General features: G+C 41.1%; 1 protein-coding gene across 1 annotated transcript in view; it reads left to right on the forward strand.

The window, feature by feature from the left end:
* CUBN (cubilin) overlaps window positions 1–27,235 on the forward strand; it is a 287,868-nt gene that overhangs the window by 139,714 nt on the left and 120,919 nt on the right. The window lies entirely within an intron of this gene.

Below are 27,235 nucleotides of genomic sequence, written 5' to 3' on the forward strand. Positions count from 1 at the left end.
TTCTAATAGAATAAGTTCAGAGATAGAGCGGAGGAGAAGGAATATGGCTATGAGTTAGTCAGATGACAAAAAAGTTCTGCCACTGAGACAGGAGAGGTTCCTTGAGTCCTTCACCGGACTTGCAAAGGGGGTGGCTTATTTACTGCCAAGCTGAATTCCTTACAGAAGGGAACACACAAGCAGATGAATGCAGAAACTGGGTAAACCAACACTGGAACTGGCTAGTCACTCCTCTCTGGAGGAAGCAGACTCTCTGCAGGCCCCATGGCAGCATCCAAGCATGTTACAGTGCTCTTGGCTCTGCCATCAGGGAGAGGGTGTCTGTAACCCCCAAGCCCCAGAAGGCATTTGTTACAATCAGTGCTCTTCTAGTATTTGCTGTCTCTGGACGGCTAAGTGTTAACCAGCTCAGTGGAGGGTCAGGGTGACAGCCTTTTACACCCTGCCCTCTTGATACCGAGTTCTTGTCTGGTGTCCAGAAAGAACCAGGTCACATGAACAAATTGAAGGGTGGTGAATGTGGAGAACATTACTGAGAGGTAGGAGTGGGTCTCAGCAGGAAGGGGAGCTTGAAAGGGGATACAGCGGGAAGATAATCTTCCCCTGGAATCTAGCCTTCCTTAACCAGACTCCTCTCTGACCATAATCTCCGATGCCCAGCTCCTTCTTCTCCTCCTGATGTTCAGACACTTCTCTCCTCTGTGTGTGCGTGTCTGCTGAGTCTGGGGCTTGGGGTTCTTATGGGCACAGAATGGGGGCAGGGCAGGCCAAAAGGCAACATTTGGATGGGAAAACAGTGATAGCTCTCACTTTGGGCAGCAGGTCCAGGCTTGAGGGTGGAGCACTCACCAGGGAACCCACCCTCTTCAACCAAGCATTGTCCTGCCTCCTGTCCCATCACTGCTACCAACACTTTTAATGCATTCCTACCTGAAACTAATGCTTTGCATTTAATGTAAGAGTGAATGAAGTTTTCTTTGGAAGGCTTCTTTATTCTTTCTGTTTTTAAATTTTTTGGCTACCTGATTTTCTGTATTATTATTGTTATCATTATACTTTAAATTCTGGGAAACAGGTGCAGAACGTGCAGGTTTGTTACAGGTATACACGTGCCATGGTGGTTTGCTGTACCCATCAACCTGTCATCTGCATTAGGTATTTCTCCTAATACTTTCCCTTCCCTGGCCCGCCACCCTTCAACAGGCCTCAGTGTGTGATGTTCTCCTCCTTGTGTCCATGCATTCTCATTGTTCAGCTCCCACTTATGAGTGAGAATACTAGGTGTTTGGTTTTCTGTTCCTGTGTTACTTTGCTGAGAATGATGGTTTCCAGCTTCATCCATATACCTGCAGAGGACATGAACTCATCCTTTTTTATGGCTGCATAGTATTCCATGGTGTATTTGTGCCACATTTTCTTTATCCAGGCTATCATTTATGGACATTTGGATTGGTTCCAAGTCTTTGCTATTGTGAATAGTGCCACAATAAACATACATGTGTATATGTCTTTATAGTAGAATGATTTATAATCCTTTGGGTATATACCCAGTAATGGAATTGCTGGGTCAAATGATATTTCTGGTTCTAGATCCTTGAGGAATTGCCACATTGTCTTCCATAATGGTCAAACTAATTTACATTCCCACCAACAGTATAAAAGCATTCCTATTTCCCCACATTCTTTCCAGCATCTGTTGTTTCCTAACTTTTTAATGATTGCCATTCTAACTGGTGTGAGATGGTATCCCACTGTGGTTTTGATTTGCATTTCTCAAATGCCCAGTGATGATGAGCTTTTTTAAATGTTTGTTGGACACATAAATGTCTTCTTTTGAGAAGTGTCTGTTCATATCCTTTGCCTGCTTTTTGACAGGGTTGTTTATTTTTTTCTTGTAAATTTGTTTAAGTTCTTTATATATTCTGGATATTAGCCCTTTGTCAGATGTATAGATTGCAAAAATTTCCTCCCATTCTATAGGTTGCATGTTCACTCTGATGATAGTTTGTTTGTTTGTTTTTTTGCTGTGCAGAAGCTCTTTAATTTAATTAGATCCTATTTGTCTATTTTGGCTTTTGTTGCCATTCTTTTTGGTGTTTAAGTCATGAAGTCTTTGCCCATGCCTATATGCTGAATGGTATTGCCTAGGTTTTCTTCTTAGGTTTTTATAGTTTTAGGTGTTATGTTTAAAACTTTATTTCATCTTGAGTTAATTTTTATATAAGGTGTAAGGAAGGAGTCCAGTTTCAGTTTGCTTCATATGGCTAGCCAGTTTTCCCAAAACCATTTATTAAATAGGGAATCCTTTCCCTGTTGCTGATTTTGTTAGATTTGTCAAAGATCAGATGGTTGTAGATATGTGGTATTATTTCTGAGGCCTCTGTTCTGTTCCATTGGTCTGTTTTGGTACCAGTACCATGCTGTTTTGGTTACTGTAGTCTTGTAGTATAGTTTGAAGTCAGGTAGCATGATGTCTCCAGCTTTGTTCCTTTTGCTTAGGATTGTCTTGGCTATATGGGCTCTTTTTTGGTTCCATATGAAATGTAAAGTAGTTTTTTCTAATTCTGTGAAGAAAGTCAGTGGTAGCTTGATGGGGATAGCATTGAATCTTTAAATTACTTTGGGCATTATGGCCATTTTCACAATATCGATTCTTCCTATCCATGTGCATGGAATGTTTTTTCATTTGTTTGTGTCCTCTCTTATTTCCTTGAGCAGTGGTTTGTAGTTCACCTTGAAGAGATCCTTCACATCCCTTGTAAGTTGTATTCCTAGCTATTTTATTCTCTTTGTAGCAGTTGTGAATGGGAGTTTACTCATGATTTGTCTGTTATTGGTGTATAGGAATGCTTATGATTTTTGTGCATTGATTTTTGTATCCTGAGACTTTTCTGAAGTTGCTTATCAGCTTAAGAAGATTTTGGGCTGAGATGATGGAGTTTTCTAAATATACAATCATGTCATCTGCAAACATAGACAATTTGACTTGCTCATTTCCTATTTGAATACCCTTTATTTCTTTCTCTTGCCTGATTCTCCATTGCCGGAACTTCCAATACTATGTTGATAGGAGTGGCTAGAGAGGACATCCTTATCTTGTACTGGGCTACCTGATTTTCTAACAAAACATTTTTAATCTTTCATTCGTATTTATCGGCATTTCATTCAAATACAAACCAGATTCTCTTGGTTACTGGATCTTTCTATTTTAGCTTCCTGATAGTTTCCTACACAAATTCCAACTGGCTAGCTTCTTTCAAATTTACCTCAAGAAAACTCAAAGGTTGTTTTACGTTTTTCCAAATAACCCATTCTAATGGTATGATATTAATGTTATTTTACAAGATTAGGTTACTAATGAAAGTTCAATTTATTTATCACTATATATTAACCATCCAAGTGAGTCTTCAGAGTCTAAGTTGGCAAAGCATCATGCAGACTGAAAGTATAGAACATTTACCCATTCTCCTGACAAAGACCATTTAGAGATTTTGGAAAACATTTACAAACATCTTTCTAAATGTAGCAAATGGCTCATGAGGCAGTGTAAAATTTCAGAGTGAATATCTGAGAGAGGTTTGAGTCCAGTCTTTGGGACCATTTTTGCCTACAGGGCATTTAGTGATCTACAAGGATTTAGCAGCTCTTCTGAGAGCCTCTCAGGACAAAAAGGACCAAAGTTTGAGTCCAGGCTTTGTTAGGGTGGCAGTCTTGGCAAACCATTCGTATCTTAGGTAAAATGAAAGGAAAACAGCCTTCACTGAGACTGCACCCAATGTTTGAGTTACCCGAGTGAACGCCCAAAATCTGAAGCCATGGAATAATGAGAGTGAATCCTGTATTTCTCCTGCATCTGGGCACTGGGCATCCAGCAAAAGCAACTTAAAATCTTCTTCAAAGAGAAACAATAGCATTCTAGACATCGTTTCTACCTATAATTTTTCATGTGTAATAGCCAATGAAATGGGAGAGTTCCCTAACCCCCCTCACAGGACATGCAACAGGGGTGTGTCTCATCTGTTCAGGTGCTGCATGCTCAAACTCCTTATGGGTTGGGGAGCATGCAGAGAGGCAGGTTCAGGAGTCAGGGTGAGCACTCTTGGGCTCTGGGCCCCATGCTAGCATTTAGGGGTGGGTGCCTGCAACTCCTGAAGCCTTAGTGGGCATGCTACAGTGCTGTTTTAGCTCTACCATCCTCAGATGACTTAAGTGTTAACCAGCTCAGTGTCCTCTTGGTAGCTGGGTTCTTGTTTGGTGTCCAGGAAGAATCAGGTCACACATAGACTTGAAGGATGGTGAATGCAGGGGTTTTATTGGATGATGGAAATGGCTCCCAGTGGGATGAATGGGGAACTGGAAAGGGGATGGAATGGGAAGATGATCCTCCCCCTAGAGTTCTGCTGTCCCGTGGCCAGTTTCCTCTCTGGCTGTCCCTGCCTGAACTCCTCTCAACATTCAGATGCTCCTTCTCTTCTCTCTTTGTCTGCTGTGCTGCTCTTCTGCTCCTCTGCTCTTCTGTTAGTCTGCTCATCTGCTTGTCTGCTCATGAATCCTGGGTTTTGGAGTTTATATGAGTACAGGATAGGGGTGTGGCAGACCAAAAGGCAACATTTGAGCATGGAAACAGGAATGCCTGTTATCATTTAGGGCCATGGATTTCCAGGCTTGAGAGTGGCCTTTGCTAGGGAACTGCCGTCTTCTACCTAGTATTTCCCTGCATCCTGTCTGTATCACCAACACACTGTCAAAGATAGTCATGTACGTGAGGGGACAATATAACAAAAATGAGACATGATATGGGTAAGAGGTAACAGAACAAATCCACTAACATGCCAGATACTAAAATACCTGGCACACTTGCTAAACAACTGTGATTACTCAACTCATGGAAAGTCAAACAGAAAACTTTCAGTAAGGAACTGCATACTATAGAAAGTGACATTGCGATGTGAAAAAGAACCAGCTACAAATTTGAGAACTAATAAATACCATAGCTAAAATTAAGATGTCAGCAGAAGGTTTTTTTGAGAGATCAGGCAGAGATAAAGAGAAAAATAGCGACTAGAGAGAAATAATTAACTGAAAGATAAGTCAAGAATCTACTCAGAAAACATATGGATTAAAAAAGGTAAAGAGTATATGAGAGGTTAAGACATATAGAGGACACTTAGAAAAGGTATAGCTTACACTTACTTGGAGTCTCACAAGAAAAAGAGAGATATATGGAACAGAAGCAAATTTTGAAGAGCTAATGACTAAAACTTTGCCAAAACTGGTGGAAGTCATCATTAAAAAAAAATAATAATTAGAATCTCAAGGAACCCAAACAACAAAGCAGGATAAATAGAATGACACATTTTCTAAAAAAAAAAAATAATAACAAAGAAAAAATGTTAAAGTCAGCTAGAGGAGTGGGTAGGTGGGAAACAGATTGCTTCTTAGAAAGTAGAGGCTAAATGCTGACTTTTCAACCAACATTGGAAGCAAAACGAATTTTAAAAAAAGACAATAGAATGCTATATATTCAGTTTAAAGAAAAACAGGTAACTACAAGCCAGGTACTCCATGTTCTTCTGAAATTCCTTTAAGAAGAAAGGTGAGGCTGTGTGTGGTAGATCACGCCTGTAATCTCAGCACTTTGGGAGGGTGAGGCAAGATCATTACTTGAGCCCAGGAGTTTGAGATCAGCCTGGGCAATATAGTGAGACCCTGTTTCTAGAAAACAATTAAAAAATTAGCCAAGCATGGTGGCACACACCTGTAGTCCCAGCTACTTGGGAGGCTGAGGTGAAAGGATCACTTGAGCCCGGGAGGCAGAAGTTGCAGTGAGCAGAGATTGTGCCACTGCACTTCTGCCTATAACAAGCCCTGTCTGTTAAAAGAAAAAAAAAAAAAGGAATAAAGGTGAAATAAATATTAAAGCAAAATAAGGGGCTTTAAGAGATGTTTGAATGGGCCAGAGACAAAACTACTCATAGTTTTGACCGTGGTGGGTATGGCTCTACTGCTTCCTTCTTTCCTCGTCTGCATTGTGCCAGGTGCATCTTCTTTTCTTTGATACGGTGCGTAATCCGTGGAATGTAACATACAAAGTGTGACCAAACTAGAGCCTAGGTCAAAGGTATGCCAGCACGCCTGGGTTTTTCCCTCTTGTGGTCCTGAGGAGGATTTTCCACCTCCTTGGGACATAAACACACAGACAAGGTTTTCTGTGAACACTGCCATATTTCAGCATGCAGCTGGGCTTGGCTTGACACAGTGCAGCAGGAGGAAACAGACAGCAGGAAGTGAAACCTCAACTGTGATCTGGTCTTAGGCATGGAGATGGGAAAGAAACTCAAAAACAAGTGCTGGGAGGAGTTTGAGCTGGTAGATAAGCAAAATATAAAATGTAATAGTCCAAACAAGTTGTCAGAATCAGATAATACTGTGTGAAGTACAGTTGACTCTTGAACAATGCTGGGATTAGGGTCATTGGCCCACTGCTCCCCTGCCTCGTAGTAAAAAATCCACATACAACTTTCAAGTCCCCCAAGACATAACTACTAATGCCTATGGTGGACAGAAGGCTTACCATTAACATAAACAGCCACTTAACAGGCATTTTATATGTTTTATATATTACATACTGTATTCTTATAATAAAGTAAGCTAGAGAAAATAGAACACTAAGAAAATCATAAAGAAGGGAAAATATATTTACTATTTATTAAGTGGAAGTTGATCACCATAAAGGTCTTCATCCTCATCTTCACATTGAGTGGGCTGAGGAGGAAGGGGGAGGGGACGCTGGTCTTGCTGTCTCAGGGGTGGCAGAGATGGAAGAAAATCTGTGTTTAAGTGGAGCCAGGCAGTTCAAACCTGTGTTGTTCAAGGGTTAACTGTAGTTGGAAAATCCCAGCCAGTGGGCAGAAGAGACGTTAGAAGCAGATACCTCTAGGCAGCTAGGCAAGACATTAAAATAAAAAGTGAGCCACACCATTAGTGTGAGTCAGCACAATGCCTCAGCTAAGAAACCTACCTCTGCAGTAGGGTGGATCTGAGCCTAAGCCTGGACTTTGTGATTTTCTAGCTATGTTCCTTGGAAGAAAGTTAATCTTTCAACTTCCGTTTCCTCAGTAGAAATGGGGATAATAAGAGGACCTCCGTTAGATTCATTGTTAGGTATTTGAGATAATATAGATGACCTGCTTGCTGTCACATAGAAAGTTCTTCGCTTGTGCTAGCCATTATGCTGCTGCTGCTGATGAGTGTTTTGGGGGAAGTTCATTCAGTAAGGACTGGAGGAAGAGACAGTGTGGAATACTAGGAGCAGAAATGCACTTAGAAGGCAGAGTCAGACGTGCATCCCCATGTTAATCATTACAACACTGTCCACGATAGCAAAGACGTGGAATCAACCTAGATGCCCATCGATGGTGGATGGGATAAAGAAAACTTGGTACATATATACCAGGTAATACGACACAGCCACAAAAATGAACAAGATCATGTCCTTTGCAGTAACAGGAACCCATTATCCTAACCCACAATCCTGGGTTATCTAAGATAACCCAGTTTATCCTAAGCTGGAGGCCATCATCCTAGGTGAAGTAACACAGGAACAGAAAACTAAATACTGCATGTTCTCACTTAGACATGGGAGCTAAACATTGAGCACACATGGACACAAAGAAGGGCAAAAGAGATACCAGGGCCCACTTGAGGGTGGCAGCTGGGAGGAAGAAGAGGATCAAAAAACTACCTATCACATGCTCTGCTTATTACCTGGGTGACAGAATAGTCTGTATACCAAACCTCCATGACAGGCAATTTACCTGGCTAGCAAACCTGTACACGGACCCTTGAACCTAAAATGAAAGTTTTTTAAAAAAGAAGTCAGGGTCAGGACTTGCCATCTGTAATTCTGGGCCTCAAGCTCTTAAGTAGAAGAGCCTGCTTTTGAATCCTTCTCATAGCATAGGCCCTAGGGTTTAGCATACCTAAATGCTAGGTGTACTATAATCATTGTGAAAATGGCCGGCATGATTCATTTGGGCCTGGAAGCCAGGGAAGCTTTCACACTGGAGGTGACATTAAAGTGGCAGAGTCTCACCAGTAGAAATGCGGAGTGAGGCCAGTAGGGGAGGCTGCGAGGGAAGGACGGTGAAATCGTGCCCATGCATTTGGGAATAAGAAAGGAGAGTGTTGTGCCTGGAGTGTGAACAAATGCTGGGGAGCACGTGGTGACCAAGGGGCTGCAGAAGACATCTGAGTTCTTCTCTTCAGCTCCAGTGAAGAACTTGAAATTATCCTATAGGTAGTGTGGAGTCAGGTAGTGTGAACATTTTCTGTAAAACAGGGGAATAACATACTCAGAGCTGTATTTTATAATGATAACAGGCAGCAGTGTGTGAAGAATGGGCTGGCAGAGAAAGAGAACGCTGGTAGCATGTCTGTTTGGGAAGCAGTGGAAAAAGCTTGGATCAGAGGCGATAAGTTCTCTAAGTAGGCAGTGGTCTTGGGAATATAGTGCTGGGACACATAGAGAACTGTCATGGCGGCGGTCACTAGAATCAGAGGCCAATTACATGGTGGTGGGTGGGGCAGGTGATAGGGATGAGGGAGGGAAGGACATTTGCTTAAAGAATGAGTGAATGGCCAAGAGTGACAGCTCATACCTGTAATTCTAGCACGTTGGTAGACTGAGACAGGAGGATTGTGTGAGCTCAGGAGCTCGACACCAGCCTGAACCGCATCTCTACAAAAAAATTTAAAAATTAGCCAGGCAAGGTGGCACATACCTGTATTCCCAATGACTCAGGAAGCTGAAGCGGGAGGATCACTTGAGCATGGGAGGTCAAGGCTGCAGTGAGCTGTGATTGCATCACTGCTCTCCAGCCTGGGTGACAGCATGATCCTGTTTCCAAAAAAAAAAAAAAAAAAAAAAAAAGGGGGTGAATGATGAGGTGATTAACTGAGGAAAGGGAGTAGATGATAATGAATTTGTGAACCTTTGGGTTTAAATATTACATAGTTTGACATATGAGTTCAGTGCTTGGGATGGGTTGTGAGCTGGACATATACAATTGAGGGTAATTTCTGTGCATTTGAGTGGTTATTAAACTTGTGGGAGCAGGTGTAATCACTTTTAGGAGTATTTTATCAGGAGAAAGGGGAAACACTGCCATATAAGGAGCAGATGAAGGATCAGAGGAGAGGAGGCTGAGGAGGTGCGCTGGGTGCTCGGCAGAGAACCGGAAGAGAGTGGTAGCATTCAAACCACGAGGGAAGCTGAATTTCAGGAGTGGGTCATCAAAGGTATCAAATCCCATTCAGGGTACCAACGAGGGTGAGGATTGCAACAAAGGCCCTGGATTCTGGACTTTAATAACGGGCAAGGAGCAGGATCGGGGTGGGTGTTGGTGGAAGACTCAAAGTCACAGTGGTTAGGAGGAGGTGCAGGAGCATCTGAGCTTTTCCCCAGAGTTATGGAAATGAGTGGCGTAAGGAGAAAATGGGCAGTAACCGATGGGTTAACAAAAATCAGTGGAGAGTCGGTTTTTTCAAAAAATAATGGAGAAGATTAAGTTGTGTCAGGAGGGCAGAGTGAAAGAGCAGCTGAATGTAAGAGGCAGGCAAACAACAGAGGAAATCATGTTTTCAGGGCAGAGACACCAAGAAGTGACACGTGGGTTCAATTGATTCCATGTTTTTTAGAACAAGAAATAGAAACACATGACTTAGCACAAGGTTTTTCTGATTTACAAATGTATTATGTTAAAAATTGCATAAATTATATGCAAACTAAGTTATTTTTATATGACTTATAAATAAACTTTACAAAAAGATAAAGAAGTTTTAAAAGGAAAACAAGATGAAACACTAAAAAACTTTAAATATAGATTTTATTTTTACATCTTACATACTCCTCATATTAAATTTGTAGAATACAGAAAAGAAATAACAGGAAGTTAATGCTATCCTTAGTATTACAATATAGATACAAACTATTGAAATCTTGGTTTATTTCCCTCACAAGGGAAGGGTAAGTTGGGGTGGAGATCTGCTGTGTATTTGCCAAATGGACCCACTTAAGGGAACAGGAGGTGTGTAGAGGTTTGGAACCAAACCAGGCAGTGCCCTGGCAAGGCTGGAAGCTTGGCTCCCAGTTATCGTTAGTTGTCCAGGGATTCATGAAGGTCGGCATTGAAGCACCAGCCCTCTATCTTTACAGCCAGATGGACACTGGATGTGAAACATACCCCAAAGTCCAATATCTTACATAATATCTCTGCAGTCTCATTTCATACAAAGCCAATCATTCATTTTGGAGACATACAAGTTAACGTCCTGGTCCTGTTGCTGAGACAGAGTTCTTAGCAAAGAGAAAAATATCCAGTGGCCAGTGATGCTGTCAGATAATATTTGGGTTCAGGAGATTTTTAATAGAGCTCAAGTGTACTCTTTAATACCAAGGAAAATTATGCTCGGATGAGACCAGCCATCCTGTTTTTTCAAAACCTCTATAACAATTTGTGTTATTAGAAGAAGAAATAGTAATTTAGCTTTATGTTAAATAGGATTCAACATACGGTTAACAGTCAGAAACATGTAGATACATAGAATGTTAAGGTCGGAGAAGGAAGGTTAGAGCTCATTTGTGCCTCTTGTCTCCTAATTTTTTACAAAAGGTATTGAGGTGGAGGTGGGGCAGTGCAAAAAATAAAATGAATTTAAAAAATAAAAAAAGATCCTGAGATCCAGAAATGTCAGGGTCAAGGCTAGGTAGAAAATAACAGCAGGATCAGCACTAAAACAAAAGCGTTGTGCTTCCTATGAGGTGAATAAGTATTTTGGTAAAATATAAAAATTGCAGTTATGTACAGGAAACGGAATGGCAAACTGGAAAAATAGAGGAAAAAAATAAACTTAGGGTCAGGCTGGAGCACTTTGACTCCTTTTTTTGGGGGGGGGTGGGGAGCAGCATCTCGCTCTGTCACCGAGGCTGGAGTCCAGTAGCACGATCTCGGCTCACTGCAACCTCTGCCTCCTGGGTTCTAGCAATTCTGGCTCAGCCTCCCAAATAGCTGGGACTACAGGCATGTGCTGCCACACCTGGCTAATTTTTTGTATTTTTAGTAGAGACAGGTTTACCATGTTAGTCAGGATGTTCTCAATCTCCTGACCTTGTGATCCACCCACCTCGACCTCCCAACGTGCTGGGATTACAGGAATGAGCCACCGTGCCCAGGCCACTTTGACTTCTATATCTGGTGAACCCAGCCTTCATTGATGAATATAAGGAAAAGTGTTAACAATTCAAACATGAAATGGAAAGCATCCCTGCTTTGAAGTCAGGAAGTCAGGGTTCCCTTCATTACTTTGCTGTTTGGTACCAAATATGTACCAGACACTTCCAGGCACTTGTTTCTGGGCATGGCATCACCCCTTGCTCTCTTCATAGCTTGGGGGTTATAAAATCAGGTGCCTGGGAAACACAAGCAGAAAGAAGAAAACTGAGAAAGAGGATTCAGTTAGGAGTTGCATTTGTGGGTAAGAAGAGGAGGACAAGATGGCAGATGAAATGGCCACCAAGGGCCCAGTGATGTTGGTGATGGTTTCATCCTCAAAGAAGTCAGCCTCCTGCAGCCCCCAGGCTTCCCATGATCTCTGGTCCAATCTCCATACTCTCTGGGAATACAATAGAAAGCTCTTCTTAGAGTAGAGCTAGTCACCATGTGTTCCCACTTGGGGCAAGCTAGTGTCATGGAAATACAGGCAAAACTCACCAAGTAGAAGAAACCAGTGAACATTTAAAAATGGAACAGTAATACCCAGCTTCCATCCTCTTTGATAGAACCCACAGCAGTAGTCTTTCTATCCCGAAAGCACCAGTCTTTTTGATGCATGCATTTTTAATGCATGCATAGCTGAATAAATGAATTTTTGTCGTCTTTACTCCTGCAATCATCTCAAAAATCTCAGCGGACACCATCTAGAACGTGCTGTACTGAGTTCACTCCCTGGCACTGTTATTGACATACAGTCTTACCATTGTGAGCCAAATGAGGACTTACATAACATCACAGAAGTGCGTTTTCTAGAATTGCATGTTGATATAATGAGAAAAGAGAAAAAGTGAATTTTGTGACTTTTGTTGAAATGGTGATGGCATCGAGGAGGGCTAATCAGGAAGCTGGACTTGCAGGCAGGTTTCAACACATTTGGTAATATATTTGCACTTTCTGCTCAGTCACCTTCAAGTGTCTGGCATAATCAACCTTGGGCTCTCCTGAATGGCACATAAGTATTTCTTGGTAAGGCAGTTGCGGGACCCATTGGCTGGGGATGGTCCTGTCTGGTCAGCACGAAAGTGGCTTTGTTACATTTCCTTTCACAAAGGCTGAGTATTAAAGTGACCTCTGACTGACAGTTTAATTGCTTAATTAGAGCCTTTCTTCTACGTCTTAGATTCATGTAGCTCTGCAAGCTCTTATTGATCTAGAAAGGCTGCTTGTAGCTCAGTGTGAGAGCAGGAGAGGGAAGTCCGCTCAGCAGCACCAGCTGGCCCCTGGAGATTCCTGACCTCTGCTTCCAGCATCCTCTTTACTCAGCTCGTTGGAATGTCTGCCTCGTGAGAATCAGCAAGGAGCAGTTCAAAGCAAGCCGACCATGGTCCAGATCCCGCCTCTCATTTGGACCAAACACACATGAGGTCTAACAGAGCCTGGCACCAAAAAGAAAAAGCAAAATGATTAGTAACTTCTAAAGCTTTTTGTGCCTATCTAGGAGAAGGAAAGAAAAGCGTCTGATATGAACTGGAAAAAAAAATCCCTGCACTCCCACCCAAAGCTGCAGTGTCTGTTGTTGTTCCCAGTATTCAACAATAAAGTGCAGGGTGGAACAGGGCAGACACCTAACGCAGCATCCTCTTCTTTTTTATTTTTGTAAGACGCCACCCATGATGTATTTCCTTTTAAAACACTGATCGTTTCCAAAGCAGAGTAAACAGACACAGGAATAATAGAACTCGGTGCTTCAGAGATGACGGAAACAATTCTTCTTTAAATATTTATTGTTTTACAAATAAATCTATGACAGAAACCAGTCTCTTTCTCTCTCTTTTCCTTTCTCTCTCTCCCTGTCTTTCTGTTTCTCTTTCTTTCTCTTTCCTTATTCCTCTCGCTCCCTCTCTTCCTCTTTCCCTCTCTCTCCCTCCGTCTCTCCTTCTTTCTCTCTCTCTCTCCCTCTTATCTTTACCTCTCTTTATTCCTCTCTCTCCCTCTCCCTCTTTCTCTCCCCTACCTCTCCTCTCTTTCTCTCTCTCTTCCCTCTATCCTTCTCTCTCTCTCTTTCTTCTCTCCCTCCTTCACTCCCCACCGCAGGAATTTTTGTTTCCGTTTGATACTGGAGGATGATCTTTTTCGAACGTTAATCTTGTGACTTGCATTTGTTAACCTGCGCAGCTACTTGACATCCCCGTGCGGGCGCCGTATTAACAACCAAACGCTGAGCCAGTGCTTTGCATCTGCAAGACGAGGGGAGAGCTGAGCTGAAGCCACAGCTCTCAATCTGTGGACAGGGGTTTGGTTTGGCTTGGTTTACATTTCAGCTCTGACTCTCCTTAAATGTTTATTTGTGAAAGTAAAATGAGCAGATTAGATTTCATCTCGTATCAGCATTTCCAGGAATCTTTGAGTCAGTGCTTGCAACAACTGTACATTTTTAGAGTTTATAGTCTCCTGTAAACTTTGAAGACTGAGTGGCAGAGAGTAGAACAAAGAAACAGGGGTGAACACATGCTGACATGAGACGTGTGGTTGTGAATTGAACTTAGTATTTAATTTCCAAAGAACATAACTGGAAAAAAAAATCACTGACAGGGGAAACTGATGCTTCCTCCCTCCCCAGCCCCAAGAAAAGATGCTATAATGAGTCATGTTTTTATTTCCTTCCGCACTCACATTTATGACTGAAACAACTTGGATAATTTCCCGAGGGATCCCTTCCCTATCACTTAATGTTTCCTCTATTTTGGAGCAGTTCAGATTCCTAAGTGGGAATTCCATTAGCAGCTACGTTGCCATATATAACATATGAAAATAACTCTCGATCCTCAAAATGGACTTTGCGCCTCCATGTGAATTCTCTCTTCTGTGCCTTTTCCTTCACCGCATTTGTGCCTTATCCTTCACCACACTTTTGCACCTTGCTAAGCTTCAAGGCAATCCAGGTAGGAGACCTGTGTTACCACCTGGAGTTTAAAATGTAGTAAAGCGGGCAGGGCACGGTGGCTCACACCCGTAATCTCAGCACTTTGAAAGGCTGAGGTTGGCAGATCACTTTAGGTCAGGAGTTCAAGACCAGCCTGGCCAACATGGTAAGACCCTGTCTGTACTAAAAATACAAAATTTAGCTGGGTGTACTGGTGCACGCCTGCAATCCCAGCTACTCCAGAGGGTGAGGCAGGAAAATTGCTTGAACCCAGGAGACAGAGGCTGCAGTGAGCCTAGATCATGCCACTGCACTCCATCCTGGGTGACACACAGCAAGATTTTGACTCAAAAAATAAAATAAAATAAATGTAGTAAAGCACAAGGACCAGGTCGAATGCCAAATTAGACCAGGTTCAAGGTGAGAAATAAGGCCACATTAGACCAGAGAATGGGGGTTGGACCAGGAAAGGACAAGGAGGAGATTCATATCTGAATCTAGGAATAGAATCAAGCTTATATGGCAGGGATAGAAGTTCTGGGTTTATTTTTTGCCCCCAGACACTGCGCCCTTTGTTACCCATTCTGCTTAGTGAGCCATGCTGGGAATCCCATGCACGTTCAGTGGAATGGAATGCAGGACAGATGCCAACCACCCGGAAGGCCACAGGAGCCCAATACAAGACTTTCTCAAATGTTACTGAGGATGCTTGATTGCAGGTCTAGATACAAAGGAGGGGAGACGCCCACCCTATTTCCAGACCTGCTGTGGTCATCCTTCTTGGAGACCATGGACATCTCGCTTAGCTTCAGAGAATCACGGTCCCTCAATATACTAACTGAATGAATATAACTTGATTTTACCTTTTCTCTAGGTTTAATCATAATTGGTCAGATATTAGGGAGAGGGGGTTGTATATTGGATCTGCACTACTCAGCGTGTGATTGGGCAAGTCATGTATGTTTTCGGACGCTCAGTTTCCCCTGCTGCAAAGTGGAACTGTAAGAATTGAATTTAAATGTATTTAAAGTACCTATCAGTGTCGGGTACAAATAAGTATTAGCTGCTATTCCTAATATTTCTATTACAATGACTCCTGCTTCTATTACTATTAATGCTATGTTAAAGATCTTAAGTAATCTTTTAAAAAAATATGCTCCCTGGGTAAAATAAAACTTAATGGACAAGAAGATAAGAAATGCAATAGAAAAAATTCCCCATTTCCTACTCTCCAACAATCTGAGGGAATTTATTCCTGTTTTTAGAAATAAAAATACAGATATTACTGAGAAAGCTACAATTCATTTTTCCCCCTCGCTCATGAGGGGTGCAGATGATGACTGACATTTCAGTCAGGTGGTCACAAGCCATTTAATCACTCCAGGGTTTTGATTACAGCAGAGAGTGGCACCCACGGAAGCACTCTGTGTCATGTCCATGTCAATCACATGGTCTTTAGTTCTTAAGCAAAGCACGCATGATTATTGGTCTCTATTTTGTGCAAATTAAAAAATGTATGCTCAGCTTTACTTTTGTATTTGATGTTACATTTTAGAAAGCGTACACTGTGCCCTGGCAGTTGTTTTGGGACTGAATGGAAGGAGGACACAAGTGTAAGGCAGGGGAAATTTTGGGCTGTTTTAGTGACCTAGGCAAGATGGAATGAGGACCCACATCAAGACACCAGAGAGGGACATGGGTGAAGTAGAGGGAAGGAGCCAAGCGATACATCGGACAGAGAGATGGCAGAACATACTGATCCATTACATTTAGTGGGGAGTGGCGTTCCTAAAATGGTCTGGCCATTGGGTACATGTTTCCAGCATTTACTGAGGCAACAGATGTAGGTGAAAGATAAATGAGAGGGACAGGAAGATGGCTTCAATTTGAGACACTGATTTTCAGGGTTTGTGGGACATAGAAGAGGTGATGTCTGCTATACAGTTGGCTCTAGGAGTCTAGGGCTTAGGGGAGAGGATGGGGCACAGTTACAGATATTAGACAATGACCAGATGCTTTGGAAATCTTAAAACAGAAGCCATGTCCATTAAACTTGATACATTCCTGGAGGCAGCAAGAGGCTAGATTAACTGGCATTAGTGGCCATCTGGCTTGGGTACCGCGGTGCTGTTATGGGAATACTGCTGTTTGATGTCTATATGTAATGAGTGATGAAACACTAAGAAACTTTAAACAGAGATTTTATTTTTAAATCTTACATGCTCCTCATATTAAATTTGTAGAATACAGAAAAGAAATAATAAAAAGTTAATGTCACCCTTAGTATTACAATATAGATGCAAACTATTGAAATCTTGGTTTATTTCCTTCACAAACACATACATACAAATATATAGACACATGCACACACAGACATGCATAGTTAAGATAATATCATATATAATTTTATATCCTGCCTTTTTCTCTTCATATTACTTGAATTTTTTTAAGTAGTTTCTTTGGGTAGCCAATCAAATGGACATGCTGTAATTCAGTTAGCCACAGGTTCATTATTTACAGTTTAGATTATTAATGGATTGTTTTTCTTTTCTTGTTATATCAATGCTACAAGGAGTATCTTTATATGTGAATCTTACTATTCCTTATTATTTCCTTTATATAGATTTTCTTTTCTTTATTGAACACTCTATTATGAAATATTTTAAGTATGTAGAAAAATACAGACTATATAATGCACACAAAGTATATAATGCACAAAAACTTCTCCCTGTCCAGACTGGCCAAATCTTCCTATTTTGCCATATTTGCTTCAAGTTCTTTTGTTTTCCCCCAAACAGAAACGAACTGTTCAAGACACAGGTGAAGTCCCACGTGCACCCATCATTGGTTCCATTCCCTGTTCTCCATCTGAGAGGAAACTGCTAATGAGATAGACTTGATGTATTTTTTTATCATACTTTAAGTTCTGGGGTACATGTGTAGAACATGCAGGTTCCTTAGATATACACGTGCCATGGTGGTTTGCTGCATCCATCACCCCATCATCTACATCAGGTATTTCTCCTAATGCTATCCCTCCCCTATCCACCCACCTCCTGCTATCCCTCTCCTAGCCTCCCACCCCCCGACACGCCCTGGTGTGTGATGTTCCCCTCCCTGTGTCCATGTGTTCTCATTGTTCAACACCCACTTATGAGTGAGAACATGTGGTTTTTGGTTTTTTGTTCTTATTTGTTTGCTGAGAATGATGGTTTCCAGCTTCATCCATGTCCCTGCAAAGGACATGAACTCACCCTTTTTTATGGCTGCATAGTATTCCATGGTGTATGTGTGCCACATTTTCTTTATCTAGGCTATCATTTATGGACATTTGGGTTGGTTCCAAGTCTTTGCTATTGTGAATAGTGCTGCAGTAAACATATGTGTGTGTTTGGTACAAATGGTTTAGCGCCAGGTTCCCCACAAACGTGTTGCATGACGGGTGAGGGGGCGGCCGCCTTTCCGGCCTATGCGTATGTCTTTATAATAGAATGATTTATAGTCCTTTGGGTATATACCCAGTAATGAGATTGATGGGTCAAATGGTATTTCTAGTTCTAGGTCCTTGAGGAATCGCCACACTGTCTTCCACAGTGGTTGAACTAATCTACACTCCCACCAACAGTGTAAAAGCGTTCCTATTTCTCCACATCCTCTCCAGCATCTGTTGTCTCCTGATTTCTTAATGATCACCATTCTAACTGGTGTGAGATGGTATGTCATTGTGGTTTTGATTTGCATTTCTCTAATAACGAGAGATGATGAGCTTTTTTTCATATGTTTGTTGGCTGCATAAATGTCTTCTTTTGAGAAGTGTCTGTTCATATCCTTTGCCCACTTTTTGATGTGTTTTTTTTTTTCTTGTAAATTTGCTTAAGTTCTTTGTAGATTCTGGATATTAGCCCTTTGTCAGATGGGTAGATTGCAAAAATTTTTTCCCATTCTCTTGGTTGCTGGTTCACTCTAATGATTGTTTCTCTTGCTGTGCAGAAGCTCTTTAGTTTAATTAGATCCCGTTTGTCTATTTTGGCTTTTGTTGCCATTGCTTTTGGTGTTTAAGTCATGAAGTCCTTGCCCATGCCTGTGTCCTGAATGGTATTGCCTAGGTTGCTAATGAGATTTCTGGTTTATGATTCCCATGATGGTTTTTATAGTTTTTTCCTTATATATGTACATCCATACACACTATGAAATATTACTTTGCATGTTTTAAGACTTTATGTAAATCATGTCACATGCTGCATATCCTTCCACTTGCTCTATTCACTCATTCTGTTTTCACGTTTTCTACATTGTAATGCATACAGATCTAATGCATTCTTTTGGTCACTACACGTTTCATTTTATGTACGCACCAGAAGTCCTTTAGCCATTCACCTGTTAATGAACATTTATGTTTCTTCCAATATTTTTCTGTAGCAACTTTTTAAGCTGAACATTCTTGTAGCAGTGTCTGTATGAAACCACCTCAGAGTTTCTCTAGTTTAGACCTGCAGAAGTGGAATTGCTAGATTTTAACTTTTCTGTATGTTGTCAAATTTTGTTAGAAATTTGTATATGAGCCCAGGAACAGCGGCTCATGCCTGTAATCCCAGCACTTTGGGAGGCCGAAGCAGATGGATCGCTTGAGGTCAGGAGTTTGAAAATAGCCTGGCCAGCATGGAAAAACTCTGTCTCTACTAAAAATTCAAAAAGTAACTGGGTGTGGTGGCATGCACCTGCAGTCTTAACTACTCGGGAGGCTGAGGTAGGAGAATCACTTGAACAAATGTGGAGTTTGCAATGAGCTGAGATTGCACCACTGCACTCCGGCGTGGATAACAGAGCAAGACTCTGTCAAAAAAAAAAAAAGAAGTGTATATGTGAGAATTTCTGTAGTGAAATGAGAAAAACTTACCTTCATACTTGTAATCATAGTTTCCACAAAACTTTCAATACATCGTTTTATTTGATCTTTACAATAACCTTGTGAGGCAGCACAGGGAGATTACCTACCCTCATTTTTAGATGAGGTCACTGAAGTGGTTTCTGCAAAGAGCTGTACAGCATGTGACCTGAATGCAGTGTTGGACAGCCTCATTCTTCATTCTTCAGCAGACTTTGTTCCTTCTTTCCTCAACCCTTCTTCATTCTACACCTGCAGACTTACCTCAAAACTTAATGACTTAAGACAACAACATTTACAGTTTCCGTGGGTCAGGATGCCAGATGCCACTCGCTTGGGTGCTTCCCGGCTCACTCATGTGGACGTATGCAGGGTTCAGTTCCTTGCAGGCTGTTAGCTGAGGCCTCCCTTGACTCCCTGCCATGCAGGCCTCCCCACAGAGTATCTCAGAACACGGCACCTTGCTCATAAACGTGCAAAATAATATTTCATAGAGAGAGCAACAGAGTCCAACAAGACAGAAAATGCAAGCAAGAGTGAAGGCACCATCTTTTCTCACCCCATTATGGAGGTGGCAGAATATCACTTCCATTGTATTCTACTAATTAGAACAAATCAGGAGGTCTGTCCCATAGCCCAGGGAGGAGGTTATACAGAGGCGTGAATACCCGGATGCGGAGACCACTGAGAGCCAGGTCAGAAATTGCCTACCACCCCCCACCCCCACAGTCTCCAGCTGGGAAATTTTCATTGATTATTTCTCCCACTCCTACCTACCCATACTTCTGGATAACCCCCCGCCTCTTGGTCCTCTTTTCTTTTTTGCCTCTGTAGCTTTCTAATTCCCGACTTCATTTCTTACATGGCAATTTAGCTACCACTTTGTCTCACTTTAACAGTAGAGGCTAACCTCTATCACATGCTTACTACATGCCGGCCACTCCAAGTATTTATATCTTTTAACTCATTCTTATGACCAATATGAGCTATATATTCATATCAATCCCATTTCGCAGATTAAGAAACTTAGCAACAGATGAGGAAGCAAAGAGAGAAGAGCAGTTTGTCCCTAACAACATAAAATAAAACCTCCCCTGCTATACTCATGTTCTGAGCGTCTATGAAGATATTTTGCTCAATAAAGATTGTTTTTTAAAAGGAATCCTGCCACCACCTTTTAAATAATATGCACTTTTAAATGATGCGTATTATATGACAAAGGCCTGTACAAGAGTAACAAGTTCCCTTTGCTTGGCTTCTTTATCTTCCCACATTACTGTTCTCTAGAGCTCTGACCACAGGACCCCAGAACTAGAAATGTCGCCAGGAAGAGGTGCTTGTGTCTCACTTCAATCGTTTTCCTCCCACATCACTTGACATGTGACAAGGTTGAACACATGTTAACTTTAGAAATGATGGACATTTACACAGATCTCAAGGTACTGAAGCATCAAGTATGAAGGTTAAGGCTGGGCACTGTAGCTCATGCCTATGATCCCAGTACTTTGGGAGGCTGAGGCAGGAGGATCGCTTGAGCCAGGAGTTCCAGGCCATCCTAGACAACACAACAAAATCCTCTTTCTACAAAAAATTTCAAAATTAGCTAAGCATGGTGGTGCACACCTGTAGTCCCAGCCTTTTGGGAGGCTGAGGTGGGAGGATCCCTTGGGCCCAGGAGGTCAAGGCTGCAGTGAGCTATCACACCACTGTATGCCAGCCTGGGTGATGGTAAGACCCTGACTACAAAAATAGTAATAATTAAAAGAAATTTCATAAATGTTTGGCTTAGTTCTTACTTCTGGCTAGAGTTTAGAATGTGGAGGGGACCTGATCGAACCATAATATGTCATGTGTTCAGAATCCTCTGGGCCTTGGGGAAGGGTCTGATGTCCTCTGCCCACCTTCTGCCTCTACCTTCTCTGACACTGCTGCTGAAGGGCCCCGGGGAGTAGAGTGCATGACATTGGCCATGCTCTGTGGTTGGGCCCCTTCATACTCCTTCAGACCTTGCATACAGGAAGCCTGCCCAGAAAGCAGCCCCAGCTGACTCCACCCCCGCCATGAATAGCCTCTTAGACACAGTTGTGTGTACTATGTGTTTATACCATTGAATCCATGAGGGCAAGGACAGCTTTTCCTTAACTCAGGATTTTCCTCAAATGCTAGTCCTCAATTTTTAAAGACCAGCAACTGTCATACATTTATTCATTTGTTCGTCAAACATTTATTGCCTGTTGTGTGCCAGGTTCTGTACTTTTTTAAAAGTCTTATTTTTTATATAATAAAGTTAAGTTTTTTGATTTTGTGGGGGGCTTTCGTTTGTTTTGTTTTGAGTTGGAGTTTTGTTCTGTCACCCAGGTTGGAGTGCAGTGGCATGATCTCAGCTCACTGTAACCTCCACCTCCTGGGTTCAAGTGATTCTCGTGCCTCAGCCTCCCGAGTAGCTGGGATTATAGGCACGCACCACCACGCCCAGCTAATTTTTGTATTTTTAATAGAGGTGGGGTTTCACCATGTTGACCAAACTGATCTCAAACTCCTGACCTCAGGTGATCTACCCACCTTGGTCTCCCAAAGTGCTGGGATTATAGGCGTGAGCCACCGTGCCTGGCCTGGTATGTATTTTGAATGTGTGTGCTAGTATCTTGACAGTTTATAAAATTCTGGATATTTTACAAAAAGACTGGTTAACTTTTCTGTAGAAATTAGATGACCACTCCACTAGATTTGCCTCTGTTTTAAGAGATTCACTAGTTGAAATTCTCCCGGGAATAGTGGCTACTTTTTATTTTGTGGCTTCAACTTCAAATTTTTATTTTATTATCTAGAAATGAATTAGTTGAGATGTGAAGTTTTATTTTGTTTCTATATTGCCTTGACTTTTACCACTTAAGTAGCAATCGGAAAATCAATGCTGAGGCCTAGCAAACTCTTGGCAGTAGGCTTACGTAAGAATTATATGTTATGTTAGTATATTATATACATATCTGATAGTAATATCATTTGCTAGCTTTGCCCTGGGAACTAAATGGAAGTTAAGGGAAAATGCATATTGATGATTTTTATGACTTTAGAATTATAAATGAATGGGAACAAGGTTTCCCATATTTTCTTCCTTGAAGTGCTTTTCTTGTGTAATTTTATAAATTGAAACTTTAAATGTGAGAATATTGATTTGATATTACAAGTGTTAAGAACACTCAAAAGAATTTATATTTCAAACTCTGTTAAAAATATTCTCCCTCCTTGATAGCCTGAAGTTTAAAATTTTCATAAAATGACAATTAAGTACATAAAACTTAATAACTATCATGCTGTGGTTTGAATGTGTTCCCTCAAAAGTTTGTGTGTTAGAAACTTAGTGTCCAATACAACAGTGTCGGAGGTTTGGCCTTTTGGGAGGTGTTCAGATTATGAAAGCCTTGCCATCAAGAAGTGATTAATTTTGCTATAAAAAGGGCTTTGCAACCAGGCTCACGCCTATAATCCCAGCACTTTGGGAGGCTGAGGTGGTCGGATCATGAGGTCAGGAGATCGAGACCATCCTGGCTAACATGGTGAAACCCTGTCTATACTAAAAATACAATAAATTAGCCAGGCATGGTGGCACATGCCTGTAATCCCAGCTACTCTGGAGGCTGAGGCAAGAGAATTGCTTGAACCCGGGAGGCAGAGGTTGCAGTGAACCAACATTGCGCCATTGCACTCCAGCCTGGGTGACACAGTGAGACTCCGTTTCAATAAAAAAGGTGGGGTCTTGCACGAGTGGGTTCTCTCTCTTCTGTACTTCTGCTGCTTGAGGACCTGATGTCCTTTCCCTCAAGAGGATGCAGCATTCAAGATATCATCTTGAAGCAGAGAGACCTGGCTCTAATTTGCTGGCACCTTGATTTTGGACTTCCCAGCCTTCAGAACTGTGAGAAATAAATTTCTGCTCTTTAGAAATCACCTGGCCTTAGATATTCTGTAGCATCACAAAGCAGACTGAGATGTGTCATGAGCATTTTAAAGAGAAGTAACATGGTAAATATAGAATTTGGAGAGAGAAGACTCTGCGGCTCACTAGCTATATGAGCTTGAATGAGTTATTAGCTTATTACATTGAATGAGACAATAGTTTTATAGCTTATACACTTGCCTCCCTGTCTTCATTTTTATGGAAAATCACATAGGTTACGATTTGTTACGGAGTTTGTAAAATTACAACATGCTCGTCACATTTGGGGTGTCATTAGTATATCATTTCAATTCAGGGACCCATGGAAACCTTTTTTTGAGATGGAGTCTTACTCTGTGACCCATGCTGGAATGCAGTGGTACAATCACGGCTAACAGCAACCTCCACCTCCTGGGTTCAAGCAAATCTCATGCCTCAGCCTCCTGAGTAGCTGGGATTACAGGAACCGACAACCATGCCTGGCTAATTTTTTTGTGTTTTTTTTGTAGAGACAGGGTTTTGTCATGTTGGCCAGAGTGGCCTTCAGAAAACCTTCTATTTTTGATCCATTCCTTGTGAAGTATTACTCCAGCCAGATGAATTTTAGCAGAGGTCTGGTAATTCCAGGAGTCGGGGAAATTGCTGGGAAGTCTGTAAGCCTTCTAGATGTACCCCTTTCAAAGTTTCCCCAAGGAATTGGGCCATTCAGGTGATTTTCTGAAGATTCCAGGCTTAATGTTTTAGTTTACTTTTTTTCCTTTATTTCTTCCTGTCCCTTGAGAGAATTGCAACCACTCAGACTAAAAACAAGGATTTTTAAAGGAAAGAAGCAATACGTACTTACCCCTTGTACCTCTGAATTTGGGAGGACATCTTTTAAAAACCAGAAGAGTCTTACTTTGTGAGTCCATGGACTTTCAAAAATCTTAGAATTTTTTTCTTTTCTTTTTGAGAAGAAGAAGTCTATAAATGCCAAAGAACCCATTGTTCCACTAGTTTAAAAAATTAAGAACTGCTAGACACTTAGGTTGATTCCATTATTTTGGCTATTGTGAATAGTGCTTCAGTTAACATGGAAATGCAGATGTATTCAACACACTTACTTAATTTCCTTTGTTTATCCCAGGAGTGTGACTGTTGAATCATATGATAGTTCTATTTTTGATTTTTTGAGAAACCTCCATACTGTTTTTCATAATGGCTGTATCAATTTACATTCCCAACAATAGTGTATAAACGTTCCCTTTTCCCCACATCCACACCAGTGTTTGTTATTTTCTAATTGGGATAAAGTGGTATTTCATTGTGTCTTTGATTTGAATTTCACTGTTGATTAGTGATGCTGATACTTTTTCATTTTCCTGATCATCTGTATGTCTTCTTTTGAAGACAAACCGACTTCTCTGTGGATGAATGGGTTTTGAAAATGTGGTATATATAAACAATGGGATACTACTCAGCTATAGAAATGAATAAAATCCTGTCATTTATGGCATCATGGATGGACCTGGAGGACTTTATGTTAACGGAAATAAGCCAGGCACAGAAAGACAAATATTACACGATCTCAGTCATTTGTGGAATGTAAAAATGCTGATCTCTCAGAAGCACAGTAGAATAGTGGTTACCAGAGGCTGGGGATGGTAGCGGGGAGAAAATTATGGGAGAGATTAGTTAAAGGGTACACAATTATACTTAGATAAGAGGAATAAGTTCTGATGTGTTATAGCACAGTAGGGTACCCACAGTAAACAACATTATGGTGTATAAATGTTATGGTCTGTTAAAAATAACTAGAAGAGAGGATTCTTAACAGTCTCACCACAAATAAATGATAAATGTTTGAAGTGATAGACATGCTAAATATCATGATTTGATAATTACACAATGTATATGTGTATTGAAACATCACACTATACCCAACACATGTGTCCAATTATTATGCATCAGTTAAAAACAAAAAATGAACTAGATATATACTCATAAAACTGAATATTAAACTTATAAAAATGAAAAAAAAAGCTATTCTGAACGAATAAATGAATAAATTATCTTGAGAGGAGTAAATAGTCTTGTGCCTTAAGATTCAATTGATGTATTCTCCATACTCTGTAACCTCAGATGTTCTAAGAAGGCATTCATTATCCTTTGATATTAAAACCAAGACAGTATTAATAGAACTTTACTAAAAGCTTAGGATGCTGTACCTATAACCTTAGGACAACATAAAACCAATACTAAAGACTTGAATTAAACCAATATTTGAGGGTAGACTCAAGTGTGAATGTAGTAAGAGATTTTGGAGTGATGGTTTATATGTTGTTTTGTCTAGCATTTAGTGTCCAAAGTGTTCAAAGGAAGCATTCATACTAGATTGGAAACTATAATTTGAATTGGTTAAGAAAATGGAATTTAGTTTTTAATCAAGTTTTTTTGAATGAAAATCAGTCATCAGGTTTCATTTAATTTTGAACATTAAATTATAAAAAAGAAAAGACTTGCTGCTCCAGAACAGACTCACATTTGTTTTAGCATTATTATTGTAAAAGCTTTAGCTGCTCAAAGAGTTAAAAATCCTGTTGATATTTGATTCATTGGGTTGTATAAGCCAAACTGAGAATATCCTCCCAATCATACCTGTGTGCTACAGAGAACACCGATTTTAATCATCACTAGATTTTTAAAGTCACTTGTGAGTACTTTTCTTACATTGAATGTCTGAACTTTCTATTTTTTCCCAAGATTTTCTTTTGAAATATAAGTGGCGCTTTGTTTTGAATAAAACAGCCATATTTTAACTTCATCCTTTCAGTCAAACTCTGATAAGGTTGGCGGGTTGATGGATATATGCTGCTCAGCTGATACCTTGCAATGAACAAGAGGAAAGGGTTTCAATTCTGGACCCTGGAATCTAGCTGTCTGATTCAATGTGACCTGCCCCGTCTTGTGTGACTTGGGCCCATTACTTAGGCTCTCTGTGCATCTGTTGTCCTCTTCTTAAAAATTGAAAGAGGGATAAAATGGGACAGTGTATGTGAAGGGCTGAATCCAGTTCCTGGCACATAGTAAGCACCTAATGAAGGGGAGTTATTATTAATCACCCAAGCAAAGGAACTCATTTCCCTGGTTAACACGTAAGAGTATTCAAAAAATAATCTAGACACTTAGTTCCAACCAAATTAGTAAGCTTCAATTTTACAAATCAATACAGAGGTTTCAGGTATATGTGATATAGATTCGATTTCATTACATGCATGGAGGATCAGCTAGGTCACAGCATGGCACTAGGCAAGACAGAGCCCAATAATTAAAAAGAGAGAGAGGATATATTTTTTTTCTTTCTTTCTTTTTTTTTTTTTTTTTTTTTTTGAGATGGAGTCTCACTCTGTGTTGCCCAGGCTGGAGTACAGTGGTGCGATCTCAGCACACTGCAATCTCTACCTCCTGGGTTCAAATGATTCTTGTGCCTCAGCCTTCTGAGTACCTTTGACTACAGGCACACAACACCACATCTGGCTAATTTTTTTTTTTTTTTTTTTTTGAGATGGAGTCTCGCTCTATCACCAGGCTGGAGTGAAGTGGCGCAATCTCAGCTCACTGCAACTTCTGCCTCCCGGGTTCAAGTGGATTCTCCTGCCTCAGTCTCCTGAGTAGCTGGGATTACAGGCATGCACCATCATGCCTGGCTAATTTTTTATATTTTTAGTAGAAATGGGGTTTCACCATGTTAGCCAGGATGGCCTTGATCTCCTGACTTCATGATCCACGCACCTCGGCCTCCCAAAGTGCTGGGATTCCAGACATGAGCCACCACGCCTGGCTAATTTTTGTATTTTTTATTAGAGACTGGGTTTCACCAAGTTGGCCTGGCTGGTATTGAACTCCTGACCTCAGGTGATCCACCTGCCTCAGCCTCCCAAAGTGCTGGGATTGTAGGTGTGAGCCATCACGCCCAGCCAAAAAGAGAGAGAAGTAATTTTTGAAATCAGCCTCGTGTCACTCCTATCATTTGAAAGAATTCTGCCATTTCTCTTCTTGCTTGACCATTACCCTATGAAGAACAAACAGATCCAACAAGTTGGGATTCTGACAACAAATGCTCATCACTCATCATTATTTCTCGTCTGTTTTCTCATGTGTTCATTCTTGCATCACACATTTCCAGCACATGTTGTGGGCATGGCCAGAGATTGGGGAGGAAACAGAGTGTGGAAGGG

Source organism: Sapajus apella, unplaced genomic scaffold (genome assembly GCF_009761245.1).
Source record: "Sapajus apella isolate SASKATOON/1434 unplaced genomic scaffold, GSC_monkey_1.0 scaffold53, whole genome shotgun sequence".
Lineage (NCBI taxonomy): Eukaryota > Metazoa > Chordata > Mammalia > Primates > Cebidae > Sapajus > Sapajus apella.